We start from the raw sequence: 7191 nt of genomic DNA on the forward strand, positions 1-7191 counted from the left end.
ATTTTTTCTTAGGCTAGATATAAGGACTCCTCTTAGGATCCATAATCCATTTTCTCATCATAAACATGTCACCTCTTATACATGGTTTGTTGTGTATGTAGGTGATGTTTCTTATTCCATGCATCCTCGTGATTTGAGGAAAAATCCTTTTCAAGAGGGAGGGGATGATGGAATCATGCCTAGGAAGGCAAGAGGTGACATATTGAAGGAGCCAAGAGGAGTTGGCTAGACATGAAGGTTTGGGCCAGTCAGGGCCCAATGGGCCTGATGGGCCTGAGAAGGCCCAAGTTGAACTTTTCATGGGCCATATTTTGTTATAGCTATTTTCATATGTTTTGTATACATCATGTTAGTATAGGTATCATATATTTTGGTCTTGTATTTTGGACCACATAGAGTAGCATTTTAGGTTTTAGGCTTGTTGGGCCTAGTTTTGGGCTTCATGGGCTTTTGGGCTTTTGGTACCCAATATTGGGCTCATTTTCATTCTTGTAATTTTTCCTTTCCATTGTAATTGTTTGACCAATGTAATTAGGTCATTAGAATAGGAAAATACAAGGAATACTAAAGTATGCTAATTAGGTTAAACTAGGTTTAATTTGGAAGCCATTTAAGTTACATTTGAGTCACATGTTTTGCACCATTGGTGGCTGAACATGTGACACTCAAATTAACCCTAAATGACTCTCAAATCAGACCTAAATGCACCTTGGTACCTAAATTTTCGGACTTACACATGTGCACCAAAGTTTGAATTCAAATTTCAAATTTGAATTCAAACTTTAGGCGCCAATTTGTGTAGCTTTGGTTTAGGTGCCTATGTGCTTCATTTCCGTGCATACTTAAGTCCTCCCTTCACATTTTTGTATTCACTTTTGAGAATAATGAAATTTGAGAGCTTATTCAGCCAAATTTCGTTCAAGAGTCACCATGAGAGAAAGCTTCACCTTAGGAACCCTTCTAGGATTTCCTCCTCTTTGAAGTGAGCTTTCCCTTGCACCTTAAGCTTGGATGCTTCCATCCAAGGCTTAAGCCTTATTCCAACCGAGAATCATCCTTCTTCAAGTGTTCTTAGCTGCAGATTCAAGTCTCCTTTGAAGAGATCCAAGCCTAGGCAAATCCAAGGAGAAGAACATCCTTCACTTCTCCTAGTATTTCCATCAGGAGGGAGAGAGAATATAGAGATGCGACACAAATCTCAAAAAATATAATAGAAGGGAGAGAGATAGAGAATTTTCGTGCTCAAAGGAGTCTTATTCGAAATTTCTCTGGCCTCCCTAAGAACTGTGCCCGAGGCTTCAATTTATAGGAATCAGAATGGGCCAGAACGGCCTGTTCCAGATTCGGAACGGCCCGTTCTGGCCCAACAGTTATGTGTAAATATCGTACCCTGGAACGGCCCGTTCTGAAAACAGAACGGCCCGTTCCAGAGTAGAAAGTAACACAAATTTTCCTTTTCCAGAACGGCCCGTTCCAGATTTGCCTTGTTTGGAACGGCCCGTTCTGGTATTGGAACGCCCCGTTCCACCCAAAATGTTTAGCTGATTTCAGTTATGTTGGAACGTCCCGTTCTTATATTGGAACGGCCCGTTCCGGGTTCAGAACTTCCTGTTCCGATTTTGGAATGGCCCGTTCTGAGTTTTGGAACGGCCCGTTCCAATTTTGGAACGGCCCGTTCCGGGCTACTGAAACCACCTTATTTGGCCTTTAGGCCTTCTGATGTCTTGTCTTGTTGTTTGCCTACTTCGGAAGCCCCTTCCCTTCGTAATGGAGGTCCATTTCTTTGTTTGTGTGCCCCCCGGACAGAATTGGGTGTCTACACCTAGAAACCTTTTTTTCTTTTTCTGGTCTCATAGTTGTGAGGTTTTGTCCTTATCTGAAAAAGTAATGTACTTTTTCTGACACATGCATGCTTTTAGTTCTACGTTTGATTTTCTCCTTTCCTTTTTTCTTCTTACAATTCAGATGGCTTCGTGTGTTCTCCTGTGAGTGTGGACGATATTCAAATTATCCTTTGAAGCTTGATTCCTCAGGTGATTGCATGACAATCTTCATCTGCGTCTGATGGTTTATATATGTAGCTCAAACTTCGACCTTTGCCTGAGCATTTGTTGTTAACATATTGACTTTTTCTTTCGTCTAGCCAACCTTGTATATGGTCAGACTTTCCATTTCTTATGGAGTTTCTTTAAGGTTGTTAACCATCTTCCGTCTGAGTCTTTATGTTTCGCCTTAGATTGTGCTTGACGCGCTATCTGTAACCCCCTTTTCAGATTACATATGCTAATTATAACTAATTATTTATGGTTAATAATATTTATATTATTATAATGTGTAGAAAAGATACTTAAACAAATGAATTAAATTTATTCAAGTAAAGTTTTATTCAATAAAAGTCACTAGATATTACAAACCATTTTATAACAACTTAGTAAAATAAAACCCCTCATCCTATGCTCTGGATTTTTGCATCTGGCCTTCTAACTGCACATCCAAATTTTCTGTATTATGAGATCTCCAATATCTGGGTTTAAAAATATTTATGGGGTTAGACATTTAATTTCATTCACATCTCACACAAACAAATCAGACAAGTGCATAATAAGTTCATACAATTATCAGTACACATAACAAATTGATAAGATTTTTCATTAATAATAGTCCAAATAGCAATATGATTATGAGAATGAGATGCATATTTTGACTGAAAATACACTTTTAAAAATCGTTTTGACTCATTACTCCATGGAGATTTTCCCTTTTGAGTGTTTAGTGAAGCTAGAGCTTAACATCACTCTGTCCAGTGATTCAGCAATGCCTCACTAAACGCGAACAAGTAGACAGTAGTCAAAGTGTTAGTGCACCCGACAAGCTACCACAACACAAAATCAATAAAGACTAGCCATCTATGGGATTGCCCATGCCCAAACACTCCCTAGACCAAAGGTCTATCCCCCAGACCAGAGGTCCCGTCTTACCCATTCTGCTCAAACCCCATTTACTATCTTCTGACATTGGTAGCATAAAACAAATACCTCAGTCAGACTTTCACAACCATATCAAGATCTCTCTCACTTTATCCTTTACTTTATCCATCTCGTACTGCCAACTATCCTTGACAGTACCCACTATCACAATTCTCAATCAATCTCTTGCCACCAATGTCTCGGATAGTAAACATAAAGAAAATAATTCATGTAAAAAGTATCATTTCAAAATTACAAAACTTGTTCTTTTTCTATCAAATATCCTTGGTACAAAATTTATTTCTCAAATATTTATTGTTTTTGAAATTCTTTTCTTTTCCCCCCAAAAATCTTTTGACTCAAAAATGACATTGTGCAATATGCAATATGCAATGTGCAATGTGCATCACTATTAATCTATCACTTCAAGAATTATTCTCAATCAAACTCTTCAAATACAATTCAAACAATTTCAATAGAAACGTTCAATCATAAACAATCAACCACTTCAAGATTCAACCTTAAAGCATCAAATTTATCAAAAAGTACAATAGAAAACCATATCAACTAACCTAAGTTTCCATGCATCAAAACTTATAAGTAAAAATTAATATTTATTCTACAACTATATAGACATGAATAAAATTAAACATCTAACCCATACCTATTTCTCCAAGCTTGCTAGTTTTTTCCTAATTTCCTTTATTTCTTCTTCTCTTACTTCTTTTTCTTCCTCTTATCTTCTTCCTTTCTTCCCCTTTTCTTGAAATTTTAGTTGTTTACTCCTTCTTTTATCCTTGGTTGTGGAAAAGATAGAGTGTTTTTGGGTGTTTCTTTGGCATTGGTTTATGTCTAGTTGTTAAGGGTTGTTGGTGAGCTTTTTGGTGTGTGGTTTCTCCTATTTATACTAGTCTCCACCTCCATTCTCCAATCTTCTAGATTTGTAGATATTTCTTGATATTTCCTAAGATATTTTAATAGCATAGTGATTAGGTGTCCATTTTGTAGATATTTATAGGACTTTCTAGAATTTTCTTGAATTATTTAAGTATCTTAATGATTAAGTTTCCAATTTACTTAATGGTATGGTGATGAGATATCCACTTTCTAGAATTTTGTAGAGTTATTTAGTTATCTTAATGATTAAGTTTTCAATTCATTTTAATCACATGGTGATTATGTGTCCCTTTTTTTGGTAGAAATTTATAGAACATCCTAAAATTTTGTAGAATTATTTAAATATCTTAATGGTTAAGTATATAATCTATTCTAGATTTCTATTATGTAGAATTTTATAGAACTTTCTTCAATTATTTGAATATCTTAATAGTTAAGCTTCCAACCCATTTAATTATTTGGTAATTAAATATCTACTTTGGAGAATTTTGTAGAACTTTCTAGAACATTGTAGAATTATTAAAGTATCTTACAAATTAATTATAATTTTGAGAAACTAATATCATCATTAGAATCTTGACCATTAAAAATATAAACTTTTGTCTCTTGATCATCTCCTAATTATGTTAATTAATATTAATTAAATAAATTAGGATTTGCTTATGTGTCATAATTTAATTGGTTGAGATTTGTATTTTAATTTCACCTAACTATACATTTTTATTAATAATTCTAAGCATACTATATCGATGATAAAATTATTATATCCTTTTGAACATTTTTCCACAATTTTCTAGCTTAAGGTTTTAGCAGAATAATTTTTTCTTGTTAAATCCTTAGGGAATTTCTATAAATTTTAATTTTAGATATTTTCTCTCTTAACAGTATTTATTCTTAATTTACACTCAATAAATTATTATTTAAGTTACAGATTACTTAAATTTTCTTAAATTGAGTTTCTCATATTTTACAGCTTGCTCTCAACGCTGTTTGAGAATTAGTCAAATTAGATAATAAAATACATGTTATTGAATTAGAAAATCTGGTTAAATAATGCTACATAAATTTCATTCACAGAAACTTACGTAATATTTAATATATATAATAATTTGCAGAAACTTATAGATAAATAGTTACGAAATTTAGGATGTTACACTATCGTCTTGTTCTTGTTCGATGCTTGTGCTGGCTTCCTGTCTGTCGTCTTGCATATGTTTGTCCTTCATTTTTCCTTTACTCATGTTCTTCTGAAACACTAATACACTTGTTAGATATAACAACGTGTATTATATTTGTCTCACTCAAAACCTCATTGGGAGTTTCTTCGTCTGCCTTAACATATAAAACACTAGTGCCACTTCGTCTGTTGATTTCTAGTATTTTGTTTGTCATAACTTATACTACTTCACTACAAAAGTGCGAGTTTTCGATATACACTATTCAACCCCCCTTCTAGTGTGTATCTTTTTCTCCAACATAAAAGACTTCCATTAGACAAAAATGGTCTTGGTTTTGATTCTGGTCTAAAGACATCTCCAAAGAGGCCTAAGTCTACCTACTATGCTAGTTGAAAAGGAGTAAAACCTCTAAGCAAATGGAAGGGATGGACTAAGGAAAATAGGACTAACATAAGAGGGCCCAAGAAAATATGGGTACCAAAATCTCAAATTATTCCCATTGCAAATCTCCTTGGTGGGAAGAAGGAAGAATTCAAGTTGGTACCTAGACAATGGCTGCTCATGACACATGATGGGAGAAAGGTCTATGTTCCTAGACCTCCAACCACATGAAGGACCTGTATCTTTTGGAAGTGACAAAGGAAAAATAAAGGGTATAAGTAAGATAGGTAATGCATCTATACCCATTGTACATGATGTTCTATATGTTGAAGGCCTTAAGGATAATCTACTTAGCATAAGTCAATTTTGTGATAGTGTTTATACTATAGTCTTTGACAAAGACTCATGTATAGTCAAACAAAATGATGGATTTGTGTTCTTTGCAGCTTAGAGGAAGAACAATCTCTATGAGATTGATAGTTTGATCAAATAGAATGTTACATGTAAATGTCCATAGAAGATGAAAGATGAATTTGGTATTAAAAACTTGGACATGTTCATATGAAACATATTTTGAAGATAAGCAAGAAATGTTTAGTAAGGGGATTGCTTGAGATATCTTGGAAAATCTATCTTCTCTATGATGCGTGTTAGAAAAGGAAACAAATTAAATCCTATTTTAAATCTAAAAAGGTTGTTTCCACTTATAGACCATTAGAACTGTTGCATATGGATCAGTTTAGTCTAACTAGGACACTGAGTCTAGGAAGCAAAAAGTATGGATTTGACATTGTAGATGACTATTCTAGATATACGTGGGTATTGTTCCTAGGCCACAAACACGAGTCCTTTAGGGTCTATGAAATATTTGGAAAGCGTGTTCAAAATGAAAAAGGTTTTTGCATATTTGCTATTAGAATTAATCATGGAACAAAATTTCAAAATTCTGACTTCAAAACCTTTTGTAAAAACCAAGGTATCTTCCATAACTTTTCTTCACCAAGAACTGCTTAACAAAATGAGGTAGTTGAAAGGAAGAATAAAACCTTGTAGGAGATGGTTAGAACTCTCCTTTGCAAAAAAAATTTACCGAAACATTTCTATGTAGAGGCCATGAACATTGCGTCTTACATTCAAAACAAAATATTAATAAGACCCATGCTAAACCACTTTTTTTTATGAATTGTGGAGAAGAATAAAACCCAACATATCATACCTTCATCCATGTGGATGTTAGTGTTTTATTTTTGAACACTAAGGATCAACTATGAATGTTTAACTCCAAAATGGACAAAGGGATCTTCCTTGGATACTCTGAAACATTAAAGGCATATAAGATGTTTAACTCTAGAACTTCTATAGTGGAAGAGTTAATCCATGTGAAGTTCGATGATGAACAAATGATCGAAAACTATCAGATCTAGAGGATGATTTTGTAGATTTATCGATTGAAGATCATCAGATGACAGAGACAAATATTGTGACTCAAACGCTGGAACCTCTAGAAAGCAAAATGAATCAGCTAGATGAAGCTCCAAGACTTAGAGGCATTATAAATTTGCTCATCATCGTCCAAAGGATCAAATCTTGGGTGATAAGCTGAAGGAGTAAAGAATTGTTCTACTTTTCGGGACCTTGCCTCTTATGCATTAGTTTCCGAGATTGAATCAAAGTGCATAGACGAAGCCTTGACAGATAATGAATGGATCATTTCCATGGAGGAAGAACTTCATCAGCTTGAGAGGAACAATGTTTGGACCCTTGTGTCA

Source organism: Cajanus cajan, chromosome 3, assembly GCF_000230855.2.
Source record: "Cajanus cajan strain Asha chromosome 3, NIPB_CcT2T_4, whole genome shotgun sequence".
Classification (NCBI taxonomy): domain Eukaryota; kingdom Viridiplantae; phylum Streptophyta; class Magnoliopsida; order Fabales; family Fabaceae; genus Cajanus; species Cajanus cajan.